This window comes from Erpetoichthys calabaricus, chromosome 1 (genome assembly GCF_900747795.2).
Source record: "Erpetoichthys calabaricus chromosome 1, fErpCal1.3, whole genome shotgun sequence".
NCBI lineage: Eukaryota > Metazoa > Chordata > Cladistia > Polypteriformes > Polypteridae > Erpetoichthys > Erpetoichthys calabaricus.
In genome coordinates this window covers 301,854,703-301,873,562 of record NC_041394.2, presented here as the reverse complement: position 1 = coordinate 301,873,562, position 18,860 = coordinate 301,854,703, and the positions used below count along the sequence as shown (strand labels likewise).

General features: G+C 38.0%; 1 protein-coding gene across 6 annotated transcripts in view; it reads left to right on the top strand.

Annotated features, from left to right (window-relative positions):
* ppfia2 (PTPRF interacting protein alpha 2) overlaps window positions 1-18,860 on the top strand; it is a 960,214-nt gene that overhangs the window by 242,232 nt on the left and 699,122 nt on the right. The gene's annotated exons all lie outside the window — the stretch shown is intronic.

Genomic DNA, 18,860 nt, shown 5'->3' with positions numbered 1-18,860 from the left:
TTTCGCTTTTGTGGTCTTCCTTAGCCATTTCTCAAAAACCTTGCCTCAGTAAATATCCACCAGTCTTTTTTGCGTATTTTAACCTGTGGGCTCATCTCCTCATAGATTAACATGTCAAGTTCTATCCTTTTAGAAAGTTAATTCGGCAATAAAAGCAATGTCAAGATGTTTCTTCTTCATACTGTAACTTTAGGTTAGGGAACTTCTCTGTAATTTAAAAATGGGCTGAGATCCACTTAAAAAGCAGTAGTCTTGGTAGGTTGCCAAGATCAGACTATAAACTTCTTGCAAAGATGTCTGTCTTTGGTAATAATCCATCCATCCATCCATTTTCCAACCCACTGAATCCAAACACAGGGTCACGGGGGTCTGCTGGAGCCAATCCCAGCCAACACAGGGCACAAGGCAGGAACCAATCCTGGGCAGGGTGCCAACCCACTGCAGGACACACACAAACACACGCACACACCAAGCACACACTAGGGCCAATTTAGAATCGCCAATCCACCTAACCTGCATGTCTTTGGACTGTGGGAGGAAACCGGAGCGCCCGGAGGAAACCCACGCAGACACGGGGAGAACATGCAAACTCCACGCAGGGAGGACCCGGGAAGTGAACCCAGGTCCCCAGGTCTCCCAGCTGCGAGGCAGCAGCGCTACCCACTGCGCCACCGTGCCTTTGGTAATAATATTTAAGGTAAATGCATCTGCATTTTCTAAAATGCTTGTCTCTAAATATTGAGATAATTATGGTGCTGCCAATAGTTATTCCTCTGATTACAGTTTGAGGTGGATTTTGGATGCACTTTCACTACACAACTTTGAACATCTCCTGGCTGAGAAACAGGCATACTGTATTTTTACTGATGAAGCAGAAAATCCTTTTCTTACTAGAAAACAATGCCTTATCAGATGTGCTCTTTGGACTTTCCTCAGTGTCTAATAAAATAACTCATATGCCAAAGCTGGAGTAGTATGTCCTTTTATAAAGCCTTCAAACCAGCTTAATAAAATCTATAAAGACACATTCAGAGAAGTAAAATATCCTTGTGAGAAGTAATATTGGTGTGAGTCCGATAACTTAGAGTATGTGCTGTCATGCTGTTGTTTGATTCTCTCTTTTGTATGTCACAAGTAAAATAAAAAGAAACTAGCCAAACCGCAGTGTAGCATAAGCCGCATAATTATGTATTGATGGGTGAACACTCCCTGAAAGACACAATTGTCCAAATGGGGTTGGTTTTGAGGATACGACTGTAGGTGAATGAAAAGATGTAACTCTGGAGAGGGCAATATATAATACAACGTGTTACATGCTGCATACAGCGATTCACATCGAAGCATAGACACTGCTAAGACCATAGGATACCCCTCGCAAACTGTTCTACACGCTGCATACAGCGATTCACATCCGTGATAAACAAATAGTTTTACGCGCTGCATACAACGATTCACACCCGCGACAAATATGATTCTTCGCAGATGGTGCTGTCTTGTCCACCCTCGCTCTCGAAGCATACACACTGCCTGGTCATGTGCCCGCTCGCAAGAGCAACTAACAGAAACCCGCCCACCAACTGTAAGACCATGGGATACCCCTCGCAAACTGTTCTACATGCCGCATACAGCGATTCACATCCCGACAAACAAACTGTTCTACACGCTGCATACAGCGATTCAAATCCATGACAAACATGCTTCTTCTTATGGAGTGGGTTTGAGGATACGACTGTAAGGGAACTCTGGAGAGAGCAACATACAATTGTTGGTGACTGAAAACTGGAGGACCGCCGCCGCGCCCCCACCTCCCAGAGCGAGGGACGGGGCTGGATGGCAGGCGCGCGTGGAGGACGGAACACATCCGTGACAAATATGATTCTTCTTAGATGGTGCTGTCGTGTCCGCCCTCGCTCTCGAAGCATACACACTGCCTGGTCATGTGTCCGCTCGCAAGAGCAACTAACAGAGACCCGCCCACCAACTGTAAGACCGTGGGATACCACTCGCAAACTGTTCTACACGCCGCACACAGCGATTCATATCCACGACAAACAAACTGTTTTACACGCTGCATACAGCGATTCACATCTGCGACAAACATGCTTCTTCAGAGGTGCATGTGGAGTGTAGCAGAGATGAACGCGAATGATGGCCTGCTCTGTGAGTTGCTGCGTCCGAGTTGGTGGGCGTGGCTCTGCGAGTTGTCGTCGTATCCAATGGTCTTAGAGTTGGTGGGCGTGGCTCTGCGAGTTGTCGTCGTATCCAATGACGCCGTGTTTTGTGAGTTGCTGCATCCGAGTTGGTGGGTGTGGCTCTGCGAGTTGTCGTCGTATCCAATGGTCTTAGAGTTGGTGGGCGTGGCTCCATCCTGCATTCTTCCATGGGTGTCTTGCTTGCACTGGCGGCGGCTTAGTGAATTATATATATAGATTCTCCTTTGTATACACTCATTCATTTACTTAGATAAGTATATAAGAAGCATGAACAAAAGGGGCAGCAAAAATATTCCGTATGGTCACATATTATATGAATCAACAACACAGCATAAATGACTAGACAGAGCAATAAACAAAAATGAATATTCAGCAGCCCTGGTGTGGTCTTGATATTATGAATCCATCTGAATGGAAAACTGTAATCTAACTTACCCAGCACTACATTTCAATGTAACAGATGACTGAGAGGGGGATCTTCAGAGTTAGAAACTTATTACTAGCTTTTGAGTGGGATGGAGCTCCTTCTCGTGAGCAACAACTGATTCTTCTGCTTGATTGAACCCTGTGTTGTGTTGTAGAAGCTTACAAGCACGAAGGATATGAAAAGGACTTCAATATCCGATCAAATGCATTATTTTTGACAACTTTTGACAGAATGCTAGTTCATTTAATGAGAGATTCATACACACATCCTTACTCATTTACTCACTCACTCTGATTCAATTTTTAAAATGCCAAATGACTAGCCCGCATGGCATTTGCTTGTGAAAAAAAAGTGCTTGATCATTTGACACATAGACAATGACTAGGCTATTTACTGAACTGAGCTCTTTGGACATAAGAAGTTTGACAAGCACAACCAAATAATTCTGTCTGTCATATTTGTCTGGTTAGTAAGCACATAAGTTCTCCCAGTATCTCAACTAGATACTTTTTAAAAGTTGTTAGTACCTGTACTTCATCTCGTGGTTTAGTAGCTTGTGATAGAGTTTCGTGATACTTTGTCAAAAGTAGCTCTTCTGTTCTGTTGTCTTCTATTCTTCAATGCATGAAGGACTGATTTCATCTTATTTTTCAGTAAATTTTCTTGAGTATAAAATGTACTTCATCTATCTATGTATCGATCCAGGAAATCACATGGCACACTCACTCACACACCCACACTCAATCTTGTTGGGTCAATTTAATGTGCAGACTCCACACAGGTGGTGCCCAGACTGAATTCTGATCCCAAGACTCTTAAAGTTAAGAGATAGCAGGATTAACAATGGTATCACTCTGCCACCTATGTAGTATTTACTTTACGTTTGAGATTTGTGAAGGCCTGGATTAGATTCCAGGGAGCCTGAGCATTCCTGTTTTGTCAAGATGTTGTTGTGAAACAAGTATTTTTGTGCCTCTTCTGTGTTAATGTGTACCTATTCATTAAAGCATATACCAAAGAAAGAGACAAATTAGGTACCCAGCCAATAAAATGATGAGATGTATTGTAGAATTTTCTTCAACAGAGAGACAAAGTCTCTGATAGCCAAATGATAGATAGAGTTGAGTCAACAGGATTTTGTGATGTTGATTGCATATTACTCTGTAGTACATCACAGATGGTTCTGTGTATAAAGTACTGGTAAAATGAAGAAGTTCTGTTTTACTTAAATGTGTGGAGGCTATATCAATATAAAGCAAACAGAAAGGTCAAGTGGAAAAAGTCCCTGAAATGAGAATATACTATAATGTATACTGAACAACTCAACAGCAGATCTGAGCAGAATAATCTAAAATGAAAAAGAAAGTAAACTCCCATTGATTAAAAGTGAAAATATTAATTTTAAATCTTAATACAAAAGGACTGCGACTTTGTTTAGTTTAAACATTGTGACAAAAGCCGCTATACCAGCGCTCAACCCGACACAGACAGACATAGGAGGCACGCTGATAAAACGAATAAATGTTTTATTTTTCTTTCCTTCACCTGTGGGCAACACCTTCCCCGTTCCCACAGGCACAACACAGTCCAATAAGCACTATCCCAATCACAATACTTCTCTTGGACTTCTTTCTCCTCAACTCCTCCTCAGGCTTTGTCCTCTTCCTCCCGACTCTGGCTCCCAGTATAGTGTCTGTTGGCTCCTTTTATAACGCACCTGTAAGTGCTCCAGGTGCTTGATGACCTATTTCCAGCAGCACTTCTGGGTGTGGCGGAAGAGCTGCTCTGTAGGGCTCAGCAGCAGCTACAGCACCACCTAGCGGCACCCACAGATCCCAACAGGGCTGCACCAAACTCCAACTCCCATGAAGCCCTGCAGGAGTCCTAGGCACCACTGCAGCCCAGGAGGGCTGCCATCTACTGTTCTGGGGGAGGTACGGACCTGACCAAGCTTGCTCCCCTGGTCCATACAATGAAGAGGCATCCCGACCAGGCAAGGACCCCGGCTGTCTGTGACAACATTGACATGACTGGCTCTTAGACAAAAAGAGACAGTAACAAAAAAAAAAGTGCCACATACTGTACATTATTTGAAAGGACATTTGCACAAACATTGCTTGATGGGGAGCATCAGAGGGTAACCACTGCCTCTCAGTCCTATAGGTGAGCTCTGAAGGATTTTATTTCTGCACGCACTTTAGATACCAAATATTGTAAACACATGCTGCATTAGGAAATAAATATCAAATTTTACAGTAGGATTAAGAATTTGTGCTATTGCAGCCATATTGTAATGTTAAGATTATTTATACCTTTCATATTCGCTCCTCTCAAAAGATGTATTGTATAGTGTAACTTGTCCACAAGTATATTGAGTAACTTAGTAAAAAAAAAAAAAAACAGTTTGTTAGATTGAAATATTGATGAGAAGAGGGAAATTGCTAGTGTCTCTCTCTGTGTGGTAAGAGTTTCAACCTGGTCACAACAGCATTCATTTTTTGATATATTACTCATCATGTTTAAATCAGCTGAATCTGGTCTTAAAATAAATCTAGGTACTGAAAAAATATTGTTTTTTCAAAACTATAGAATGCATTTGTGCATTGTTTATCTCGTATACTATAAAAATGTAAAAGTAATCTTTCTGTTTTTGTGTAAATGTGGGTTTATTTAAAGCTCTGGAAAATTTATAAGAACTTCCCTTTCCTGACAAACCGATGTCATAAATTGGACATTGACTTCTTGCTGTGTTTAATCAAGGTCTATCAGTGGGATACTGCTGAAGACTTCACTGACATATTTGACTTTAACTGAATCAACAAAAACAGAAAATCACCTGTGTTCTTTTTTGTCTAAGGCAGATGACAAATGCATTTGCTATGTTGTACGTACTACAGTATAATCAGGCCTCAGCATGTCGATTTTCTCCTATATATTTACAGTGTATTATCTGTATTACAATATTAATGGAGAACTTTTCAAATCAATTTGAGGCTGGTTAGGGGAAAAAGGCTAGGTAGGTACACATGGCTGCTGTGCTATAACTTTATGAAAATGCTTATCATTAATTTGTTTTTTCTTAATTGACCATAAAATCACAAAGGGCACTATACTTCTTTAGTGGCAGGTGCTCTTAATGTTTTTTTTCATTAGGCAGCTAGGCAGGGAAACATTTATTACTCTTAAACAAATAAAAAATTACATTTAGTGACTGCAAAAAAATGTTTTGCCAACTTGGACATTTTCACATTATTTGTTAAAACTTTGAATCTTAAATTGTTAAATTTATTATTGTGGTAGGGTCCTAGGTTGATTTGATTCTTCCCTTTATACTCTTTATAATTTAGACACTAACAAAATGACTGCAAATCCCCACTACAGCCCTCATACTGTATATTACCTTTTATATGTATGACCTCAGGCAACAAGATAGAGTGCCAGGGCAGGCTTGAGAAAAAGTTGCACATTTGTTTTTGTATTATAGATAATATGCCAAAATGTAAGCAGAGTTCAAATGATTATTAATAATACAACCTGGGTAATAATCCATTCATTCTGCTTAGACTGCCATGTGGCCATGCTGGATTGTAGTCTGCATAGGGCAAGCCAGCAAGGCCTGTCGGAATATGGCTACTGAGAGAGAGAGAGATTGTCTTCTTCTCCTACATGGATGGAAAATGACAGAGAGAGAGAATCGGTACCTTGTAGCCTTCTCTTGTTGGTGCTATGTAGTTCCTGCCTTACATCCTGAATCACAACCCCCATTCTAGCCCAGTCCAGTTGTGGCCTGTTCATGTCCTAGCCACCTGTATTCTCCCAGGCTAACAGGCCTTGCTAATAGATTCCTGCTTTGGAATTTTAGCTAGGGATTACTTGCATTCTGAAATCTTATCTAGTGAATGGACTGGATTAAACAATTCAAAGTACAAAGACAATTAAATAAAGACTATCTACCAAATATTTATCATTGAAGCAGCGGAGCAATGGTTAGTGTTACTTTCTCACAGATCCAGATCCAGAATTCTAGGTTAAAGTTCTAGCTGGGTCACTGTCTATGATGAGTTTCTGACTTCTCCCTATGTTTGTGTGGGTTGTTCAAAACATTTTCTTTACACATCTAAAGATATTATTCTTATTTGTTAACTTAATATGTGACTCTAGATTGGCCATGTACAAGTAAATATAAGCATGCATTACATTGAACTGACACCACATCCAGAATTAGTTTCTGCCTTGTAACCAGATACAGTTCTTTGCAAACCTGAATTAGATTAAGTAGATTCAAGGCATAGACAGAATACATTTAACTGAGAGTGTGTATTCAAATAACAACAAAAGTCATCAGATCCTTAAAAATCATTAAAATATAAAGATTCACTCCCATTATTTTTGTGCAATGGTGCTGCAAAATTCTGGTCTAATCAGCTGTCTTTAAGCAAATGGGGTCTGTCTATGTGCAATTAAGGTGTTTCAGGCTAAATATCACATTATGGGATAGTATAACAACTACATAATCTTCATTAAGAAACATGAAAAGAACACAAGGTTATTTAAAGGGCTTATGTTCATAACAAGGTTCTGAAAATCTCCTAAATCATGGTAAACACTTTTATAAAGATGATGAGCAAGTATGCAACAAATGTAAATTGTTCTGTTGGTGAGGTAGCAATTTCAAAAGCCTCAAAAGCTGTTGCCAAACTGTGAACTTTGTCAAAAGGAGAATTATCAGACATTACTAACCAAAAAACTGTCATCAAAACCTAAATGCTAAACCATTAATAAAGTCGAATGAAAAATTGCTTGAAGCTAGTAACCAAAATATGTTTATAACAGGAAGCACGCACACCAAAGTTATGTGGGTGTTAAAATGAGGAGGATGTGCTGGTCTGTAGAGAGCTGGTCGATTTTTTGAACTATTGAATAAGATTCAGTATGTCTTAGAGCTCATTTTTGGGGAGTAACTTTCAGATGAATGTCTCATGTAGAGAACAAACCCTTTTGCGAAACTTTAAAGTAAAGGGCCTTTCCAGGTTTGCGATTCATAGATTGCTTGACAGTGGTCTCTGCGGAGTCTCTTTAACCAGCCACTATGTGTCCACCAGCATAGCAAGGTACTCTGCCAAGACTGGTGCATAAGAAGGCATTGGCTAATCTGTGAAATGCTCTAAAAATTAAGAACTCAATTTGATTGGACTAATCCAACTGTCCAATTTGAACACGGTAAAAATGTTGACAAAAATGAATGAGACTAATTGCATTATGTAAAGCCAGATGAGCTGTCAAAGAACTATTCTTATATTTGTATACGTACTACAAGTGGTTTAATAAATATTAGCCCTGCATAAGCAATGCTCATCAAAGCCTGTATAAGACTGATGTGGTCAATCATGTTAAATATAAAACCATAACGATTGTAGCATTCTGAGGATATATGAATATCATTAAACTCATGAGTTAAATTAATTTCTTTCATGACTGGGATAAAAGCCAGACTGAAATGTTTAAATAGCTTGTAGTGTTCAAAGTGCTACTGAAGTTGTTCAGAAATTTTAGAATGAAAGAAAATGAGTAAAATCAATGCATAATTACCCACTTTTGAGTCATAATCTCCATGGCTCTTTTGAAGTTGGAAACAGTGCCTTTTCTGTGAATAAAGAGGCTTTAAAAATAAGAAGAATAAGCAGTGCAAGTAAAGTAAATGACTGTTTGAGGGAACATGAGCTACAGTATGGATGTTTGGTTTCATTTTTAGAAATCAGCAGTAGATCCTCCAGCCCAGTTTCCAAATTAAATGTTTTAAGGTATAGAATATAATAATTGATAATGAGCAACTGTAAATACCAGATTTTGAGGCAGATTATTCAATCTCTAGTCTTAAACTATCTAGTTTACTCCTTAAAAGTACTCATTTTTAAAGAATTTTCTATAGCAGTTTAAACTTTTTTATATATCACACAGTACCAGGTTAGCTTCTGTGCTCGCATGTACCAGTAATTTATAATTGTAATTTCATGGGGCCTCTGCAGTTTCCTAAAAACTGGAATTTAGTCATTCTACATTTGCCCTGTGTTTTTCAGCATTCTAATTTAAGAGCATGTATACTGTCATAAAAAAATCTTTTTTTCCTTCCTATCTTTATTTTTTATGGGGAAATACTACATTTAAGGGTTGGTACTGAGATAAGTTATATTCAAGTTGATTTATATGTTTTGAATGCATAAAGTTTGAGTTTCAGTAACTATGATGTTTGAGGTAGTCATCCTGTTCTAGTTTTAACTTCAGCATGTAATAGTAAGAGAAACTGATTGACCAATTCAATTAAGTTATCTTCCTCTTTTTCTTCTTCTTCTTCTTTTTAAACTTCTGTGTGGGGTCAATGTGCTTGATCAACCTTCTTTTGCACCTCCTCCCCAGTCAAACCATTTTCCTTCAGTATAGATCTTCTTTTACTTTATCCATCCACCTCCACTTTGACCTGTCATGCTTTCTCTTCCTCTGCACTTACATTCTCGTTATTTTTTGCCCACATATTCATTGTCTCTCCTCATCACATGTCCACACCACTTTAACCCTTTGCGGTCGTTAGGCCAGAAAACTGGCCTTAGTAAAAAGTGCGCTATAGGTCGTCAGGCCACCGCTGGTGGCCCTGCAAGTTTCTGACCGATTTGCACAGTCGCCTGGTCGAGAATAGTGGCCTGTGTTATTCCTACGTGCTTGAAAAAAATAACTGCTGTAATTATTGGCTAGTTCTTGTTCTCTATTCAAGATGGCGACGTCCAGACGTTTACAAAATGCAGCACAAGTTCTGGATGAAATTATGGCAATGGATGTGGATGAAATTGATGATGAAGATGATGATAATGACGATGATTATAATGATAATGGTAATAGCACTGATGATACTGAACTTGATGATATGTCAGCTGATGAAAGTGAAGCAGTAAGCAGCGAAAACGAAACTGAAACTAATAATGGTAATGAAAATTCTTGGTGCAAAGTACGTGATGTTGATTTTGTTGTAGACAGATTTGACTTTAGCGTAGCTAATACTGGAGTATAGATACCTGCAGGCTCTATTCCAAAAACTGTAGGTGGTATGTTTCAGTTATTCTTTACTGATGACGTCATGCAAAATGTAGCAGATGAAACGAATAGATACGCTCGAGCTGAAATTCATGCTATGCGAGATCAACTAAAACCGCGTTCAATATGGAAAAAATGGCGTGATGTCTCTCTGACTGAGATGATATGCTATATTGGTGTGATACTGAAAATGGCTATAACAAATGCAGCTGATGTGAAGGATTATTTTTCAACAACTTGGGACAACTACATGCCATTCTTCACCGACTTGTTTACTAGAGACTGCTTCTGTGTCCGGGATTGTGTTTTGAACGGTATCATACTATGGAAAAATACAAAAACTAAGTTTATATTTCTCAATTGACATTATAAAGATTATCTGAACACGTGTATAACTGAAAAAGTACATGTGTATTGTGTTGTTGCATAATAAGTGTAATAAAGTGTTGTTTTTAAATAACGGCGTTTTTTCAATAATTAATTACGACTAATGTAGCGTGATGTTGAAAATTAAATACGACTGCAAAGGGTTAACCTCCTTTCGTGCACATTCTTAGATATCTTGCACCCTTTTTTGTACCTTTGATTATCTAATTTTTTATTCTGTCCTTTTTGTAACTCCACACAACCATCTCATTTCTGCCACATCAAACTTCTTCTACTGTGCTTCCTCTGCTGCCCGTTCCTCATCTCCATACATCATTGCTGGTCTTACTACTGTCTTAAAAACCTTACATTTAGCTTTTGCTGTAATTCTTTGATCTCACAATATTCCTGATATCTTCTTACAATTGTTCCATCCACACTGCACTTGGTGGATTATCTCTACATATACATTTCCATTCGGGCTACCACTAATCCTAGATATTTAAATGTATCCACTCTTTTTAAACGCTCTCCCTGCAGGCTAACTTCTGAATTTTGATCAACATTAAACCTCATATATTCTGTCTTCTTCCTATTTATCTTCAATCCTCTGTCTTCCAAAGCCCTTCTCCATTATTCCAACTTCCTCTCCATTTCCTCTTTCCTGGTGCTACACAACACAATATCATCAGCATCAAAAATGTCCCAGGAGGATTGTTCCTTTATCCCATGACTCAATACACCCATAACCAGATTAAAGAGGTAAGGACTTAAAGAAGATCCCTGGTGCAGACCTGCTGTAACTGAGATCTTGTCTGTTACCCCGAACACTACTTTTAACCCGAGTCCTCACTCCCTCATATACATCCTGGACAATTCTCACATACTTCTCTGGTTCTCCTTTCTGTCTTGTGCACCTCCAGACCTCTTGACATGGCACTATATCATAAGCCTTCTCCATATCAAAAAACTGTAACCCTAACCTACCCCAAACCCTAATTCAGTTGTAATCTAAAACTGTTTAATTTGAATAAGACATAAATAATATCAGTTACATCAGACAGATGAGAATGAGAGTTTCACACCTTTTAAAATTTAGTAAACTCCTACAGGTGTGAATGCTAAAGGTTTCCAGTCCCATATTTAGGTTAGCAAGTTGATCATTAGAACATTAGGACAATCTAGACAGCAATAGGCCATTCAGCCCAACAAAGCTCACCAGCCCTATCAACTTAATTCTTCCAAAATAACGTCAAGTCTAGTTTTGAAATTCCCTAAAGTCCTACTGTCTACCACACTATATGGTGGCTTATTCCATCTGTCCATGGTTATTTGTGTAAAGAAAAACTTCCAAATGTTTGTGCAAAATTTACCTTTGAAACGTTTCCAACTGTGTCCCCGCATTTTTGATGAACTCATTTTAAAATAACAGTCTCGATCCACTGTACTAATTCCCTTCATAATTTTAAACAAATTAATCATGTCTCTTTTTAATCTCCTTTTGCTTAAACTGAAAAGGTTCAGCTCCTTTAATTGTTCCTCATAACTCACCCGATGCTGCACTGGAATCAGCCTAGTCGCTCTTTTCTGGACTTTATCCAGCGCTGCTATGTGTCTTTTTTAGCCTGGAGACCCAAACTGTACACAGTATTCCAGATGAGGCCTCACCAGTGCGCTATAAAGCTTGAGCATAACCTCCTTGGATTTGTACTCTACACATTGTGCTATATAACCTAACAGCCTATAGCCTTCTGAACACTGTCTGGCAGTTGATAGTGTAGAGTCCACTAAGACTCCTAAATCCTTCTCCTATGGTGTATTTTCAATTTTCAGAACTCCCATTGTGTATTCAAACCTAACATTTTCACTTCCTACATGTATTTACATTAAATTTCATTTGCCTAAAATCATTCTTCTAGATTATTTCAATTTTATAGTTACATCAGATAAAAGTTTTGCTAATTCAGGAGTTAATACAGGTATTTTCCTGGAGGTTTTTAAATTTTATATCACTCTAATGTTTTCAACTTGATTTCCTTTTCATCAATAAAAATACTTCTTGTGTTTATGGATGACTTTATCAAAATCCAGGATGGACTCAACTAATAAAATATTGTCTGTAAGGCAAAGTTTAGTAAGTAAATAGAGATCTCATTATCCTTTGTAGTGCTTGTATTTTAGTTATATTTACATTTACATTTACTAATTTGTCTGACACATTTACCCAAGACAACTTACAACATTTATGATTCAATTGGTTACATTTGTTTAGGTTTTTCCAATTAGAGCACAGGCAGGTTAAGTGACTTGCTCATGGTCACACACAGTCAGTAATAGGATTTGAACCCACAGCCTCAGGGTTTAAAGTCCAAAGCCTTAACCACTACACTTGTTACCTCATGGAAGCTTAAAGGGTTAATTTTTGAATATGATATTTCTTCTGTACTACATTTAATCTGTGACTAAGGTACTCTCCTTTAGAAAAAGGAAGTCTTATAATGATAGGAAGATTGAATAAAGTAGATATAAGGTTCATCCTGTATTAATATTACAATAATGTGCACATTACTGACTAAAAGTTTTTTTTACATTATTTACCATTTTTTTCCATTTGAAGGAAGTGTAAAACATCAGTGATCTATCAGAGTCTGTGTTTCTTCCACAAAGTTTAGTTTAATTGGAGGATAGAATCAGCAGGGAGTACATCAGGAAAACTGATTTGTGTTTTCCTTGTTTATGATGACACTAGAGAGTGGTAACGTGTTGTATATTACATGCAAATAAGTATTTCACTGTATTTTGCACAATTGATAATATTATTATTGCTACTACTACCTTTCAAGTACTTCACATGAGTCTCAGTTACATCTCAAAAGATAAACAGCCTCACAAATATTAATATCTTCATTGATTTATAGTTTATATATCTGGATAATCAGCCGTTAGCTATGTATAGTCTTGTAAATTAAATTAATAATTTGTAAAAATCGCAGTCAAGAAAAATAAAGATAGATTTGATGTTTATTGGAAAAGCCATACTAAGCCATCAAACTATATTAATTGTTTTTTTTAAAAGCTTTAAATATTTCACTCGAGCATTTCAAAACATTGGTTTACAGTTAAAAGGATGCTGCAGATAAAGTAAAAAAAGAAGCTAGTAGAAATACAGGAAAGCAAAATAAAGATAAAGATTCAATACCAACTTTCCAACCCTTTTACTCACATGTAACCCTGGAATTCACTGGGATTTTTATTGCTACAGTTGTCTTTTACCAGAATTAAAAGTGCATCAAAGATATTTGGTTGAATTTTTGTGTGGATATCTACAAGGTAATACAGTGGTGCAATGCCATCTGCAGGTAAGTTGAGTCTTGGGAGCAACAGTACTTATATAATGATCTTACTTTGATAGAGTGAAGGAGGCAGCACAATGCCACAGTGGTTTGTGCTACTGTTTCACAGATACTGGACACTGTGTTCAGTTCCTGGCTTGGTTGCTGCTGTTCAGAGTTAATGAATTCTCATCATGTCTGTGCACATTTTGTCCAGGCAGCTTAGTTTCCTTAAGCATTGCAATTAATGTCTATGTAAGGATGTTTGACACAATATGGTTAAGTGCAGAGGTTTGTATAAATACAGTATGCAATGGGCTAGAGCCCTGATCGCTGTTCACCTTAGCCTTGCACCTAGGATGTGGCTTCATAATTGAGTAGGCAGATTCCAAAAATGTAATCATGAATTGATAAGTGTAAAAATGATTATGGAATGACTTAGAAGAAGACAGAATGCAAAAAGAGCAGGAGCATTCAGTTTGAGAGGAGGAGTTTGAGAGGTTTCATTTAGAAAGGGAAGTTGCTACCCCAACATTTTGAAGCACCTGGTTTGAATGAACTTTTAATGAGGAATGTTCACTCACATACAGGTGAAACCAATATAGAAAACCAAATTAACATAAAATACATGTTTGGGATGTTGCAGGAAAAACTGAGTACCCAGCAAAAAAGCCACACAGACACAGGAATAATGTGCTCCATACAGATAGTAACTGACCTTGAGATTCAAAAACAAGATGCTTGATATGAGAGGTAGCAATGCAAGTGAATAACTGATGAAGGATATTTAGATAGAAATAATTGACAGTGGGGAATTATCAGAACATTGTGTTATTATTGCATCATTTATATCAGCGTTTCTCAACCTTTAAGTATTCGTGACCCGAGTTTTCATAACAGTTTTAATCGCGCCCCCTAATGTTTTTTTTGAAACCCTAATAAAATTTACTCCTATATTTTTTGCTGCCGATACACCGCTACAAGTTTAAAATTTCCCTACAAATAGTGAAATTACGTCACATATGGCAACATTTCACCCCCTTTTTTGTTACCCCCTAGGGGGGCACGCCCCACAGTTTGAGAACCGCTGACTTATATTGTTATATAAATGACTGAGAAACAGATGCAGTATGCACAGCTAATCAGCAGCTCTAGTCAGGGTATGCTAAACTAAAGTAGCGAGTCTACAGTCTGGATTGAAAAACGGAGAATGAAGGGGAATCCCTTACATAAACAGGCAAATCATTCCATGGCTTTTGGGTCCTACAACTAAAAATTCAACTTCCTAATGTTATCTTATTAATCCATGCCAATTTTAGTAGACCCACATCTTGAGATCGTAATTTGCACTCTGGTTTGTAAGTAATAAATTCTGAATAAGTTGACAGCTGCATATAGAATGAATTGAGCAGGCTGAGAATAATCAATTTCAATTGTCAATTCTACTAGAAAAATACTTCAAATAATTTCTTTTTATAAACCATCTTCATTTTCTAGCATTTTGTTTTTGATATTCTAAGGTAGCAAAAAACAGGTTTTAGAGAGTGTTGTAATGTGTGTTTTAAAACACCATCTGGTGTCAAAGACAATACCTAATTTGCATGCTGAGTAATTAAAACTAATGTTTAGACTGACTAAGTTAAAAAGTGGCAGAATGTTGTTGTGGTCTGCATCACTGCCCCAGTCAATGACATTTCTGTTTGGTTTGAAAGAAAGGTACAGTTTAGTGCCATCTATATATGGGTGAGAGTTAATGTCATGTTTTCTAATTGTATTTCCCTAGCAGAAGTATGTAAAGTGTAAGCATTATAGGTCTGAGTACTGGTCACATTTTGATTAATATGACCTATACCTCTCAAAGATGGTTGCTTGAGAGCCCAATGTAATTTTACAGCCTATGTAACAAACTAGAAAAATCAGTGGTGTGAAGGCTGCACTTTAATCTGCCAACATAATAACTGTTGCATTTCCTTTGTGGGAAGATATTATAAGCTCCTTCACAACTTGAGTTAATACTGTTTCAGTATTGTGACCTGTATGAAAGCCAGAATTTTCATGTGTGAGGTGAAACTGAAACTCTATAGCAACTACATTCTAAAGTACATTAGAAGGAAAAAGGCAAAATTTAAATAGGTCTCTTTAATTATTAAGCAATTTGGGGTCTAGCTCTTATTTTCTTGAATAATGGTTTGATAACTGATACTTTTAGTGCATTAAGAAATGTATCGGTCAATACCAATCTATTGATAATGTTAACAATGTGTGCTGCCAGAACTGCGATTGATACTTTCACAGGTTTCATTTTAAAAATTCAATATGTGATTTACTGATAAAATTACTGAAGTGGTGCGCTCAAGGAAAGACAGGATTTGTTACTGCAATATTTTGTTTGTGAGATGATGTTGAAATTTGGGAATTTTATTATAACTTTTAACATTAAAGAAGTCCATAAAATCTGTACTGATAATGTTTGTAGATATTTTTCCTGGTGGTTCAGAGCTCCCATTTGCCAGATTAGCAAATGTACATTAGGATCATTGCTGTTTTCATCTATTAACCTGGAATAGGAGTCAAAACAAGATGTTTTTTGCAGTATTTCCTTTAATATTGTGTTTTATCGTTGAAGGGTTTTGGGGTGACCCTATCCTAAAACAGATTCTTTTATTTTCACACCCAGTTTCTTTGTTAGGTAGACTCACACCACACATTCAGTATGTCCTCCACCCCCCTCTCTTGTTCTCTTGTTTTTGCACTCACCTGGGGCCTCATGCATAACGCCATGTGTACACTTCACACTAAAACATGGCCTACAGACAAAAGTGGCAATGTGCCTATGCACAAAAAAATCCAGGTGCATAAATCTGTGCATATGCCACCTTCCACATTCTTCCGCTACATAAATCCTGGTCTGCGTGAAATATAACGCTTGTGCATTTACCTACCACCCCTCCCAGAATTACGCCTGTTTGAATATGCAAATCAATATAAATAGCCCCTTATGTTTTGTATTCTGTGAAAAGACAATGGCAAAAGCACAGGGGAAAAAGAAGAATTTCAGCAAATACCAAGTAGAGGCAAGGAAAAACATACTATTTGTTGGTTTAAACAGTGGAATAAACAACAAAAGGAAGTTGATCGAGAGACATAGAATGTTAGGAGAAACTCGATAGTTCAAGTTCATAAAGTCACACATTGCCCATAATAAATAAGAAGTGGTCAGATATCAAAGTCTCCGTGAAAAGGCAAGTCATAGCCCACCGTCTGAGTGTCATATGGAAGCGTATTAGGGTACAGAGAAAAGAAAAACAAAATAGGGACACAGTTGCAAAAAATGTCCAAATGTCAACTTTAATCTCAAAATTTCCACTTTACTTACGTAGTTTATTTTGTCATTAAAGTAGAATGTCATAAATTTCATCTTAAAATCGTTTAATTTACTAGTTTCTCAAATCCCATTGTAACTAAAGGAGCATGTTAAATTGTTGATATTTTATGTGTTCTTTTATGTACTCTATGTGTGTGAATCACTACGTGCTTCTTAAATGGGCTTTCTCTTCCTCTGACAGGACACAGAATACATTACATTCATGATATTACAGCTCTCTTAACAATTTAAATATTAAGATGTATACTTGATATAATATTCCTATAATGATAGGAATTAAAGCATGTATTAAACATGGGGACCTGGGTTCGCTTCCCGGGTCCTCCCTGCGTGGAGTTTGCATGTTCTCCCCGTGTCTGCGTGGTTTTCCTCCCACAGTCCAAAGACATTCAGGTTAGGTGGATTGGCGATTCTAAATTGGCCCTAGTGTGTGCTTGGTGTGTTTGTGTGTGTCCTGCGGTGGGTTGGCACCCTGCCCGGGATTGGTTCCTGCCTTGTGCCCTGTGTTGGCTGGGATTGGCTCCGGTAGACCCCCGTGACCCTGTGTTCGGATTCAGTGGGTTGGAAAATGGATGGATGGATAAACATGGGGACACGGTGGCACAGTATTAGAGATGAGCTGGCGCCCTGTCCAGCGATTGTTCCTGCCTCCTGCAAGATTCTTGCTGCGCTGTACGTGACCCTTGATGAAATAATTCATTGCAGCAGTACTGTCTCTCTCAAATATACTAACCTCCAATTCCTGTCCTTTCTTTTCTTTCTCTAAGTAACCAATCACCACATGATCAGCTCTGTAATAAATGTCAAGCCATCTGTAAGCTTTTATGGAACATTAAAATATCTTTGTAGTACATGTTTAATTATTCCATCCATCTATCCATCCAGGGTTGTGCCAATCCCAGCAAGCATAAAGCACGAGGCAGGAACAATCCCTAAACGGAGCGCCAGCTCATTGCTGCCGCTGTCCACCGTGTCCTCACATGTTTAATTATTAACATTTTACATTATTTTAATTCATTTTAAAACTTATCTCTATAATGTAATAAACATGCTTTACTACATTTCATCTTAAAAATGATATCAAGAGCTCCAAGAAGATAGGGCTTGGAAATTTAAATCGTCTTAGAAGCCAGTCACCATCATATGTAAACACGTGCTTTATAAAATTGCTCAGGTTGTGCAATATTATAACTGTAGTGCAAGTTTACAGTGAGGTGATTGTACTTATAAGTATAAACAGTTCTACCAGGAACACTTGATGGACTGATTGAGTGTGTTTAGAGCTCTTGGGATGAAACTGTTTCTGACGCGCAAGGTCCCTAAAGGAAAGGTTCTGAAGCGTTTGCTGTACTGTATGGGAACAGTTCAAATAGATTGTGTGCATGGCTGAGACAGTGTGTGCTTGATCCTGCATCCCGATAATCCAATCAGCTGCTGTAGAGCTGTGATTCCACACTCAGATACAGTGAGTTAAATACTCTGAGTGGTGCACTGACAGTGACAACGCTAAAGCAGCTATAGTATATGGAATAGTTTGGCCATTTTGTGCACCATTATATGGTTACAGGTTGATTACAATCAGATGTCTTAAACTAATAAACAATATGTGGTTAATTTCAGTGTATTTGATAAACCTGTGTCAGGGATGTGAATTTAAAAAATAAAGGGAGACAACACAGGAACAGTGGCACTGCTTTGACGCTGGGTGCCACCAGTTTGCAAAACTGAGTGGAGAACTTACGTACGCAAGGGATTGACCTGCCGTGAAAATGTGTGTGGCTTTACAGTAAGTTTAGTTTTTATACATCGCAATGTGTGGAAATGGGCGTACGCAATATTTCTGTGCATACGCACCATTTATACTTGAGGCCCCTAGCCTGAAAGGACACACAGCCTGCAGACATAATGTACTTGTAGCTGGGCATAGGGATCTGACTGCGCCCATTACTGACCACTACTATGCTTCACTTCTCGTATTAGAGGATGTCTTCTCTTTTCTCTAAATTCCAGACTGCAAGGCAATATGTTTTCATTCAATCATTAATGTAGGATAG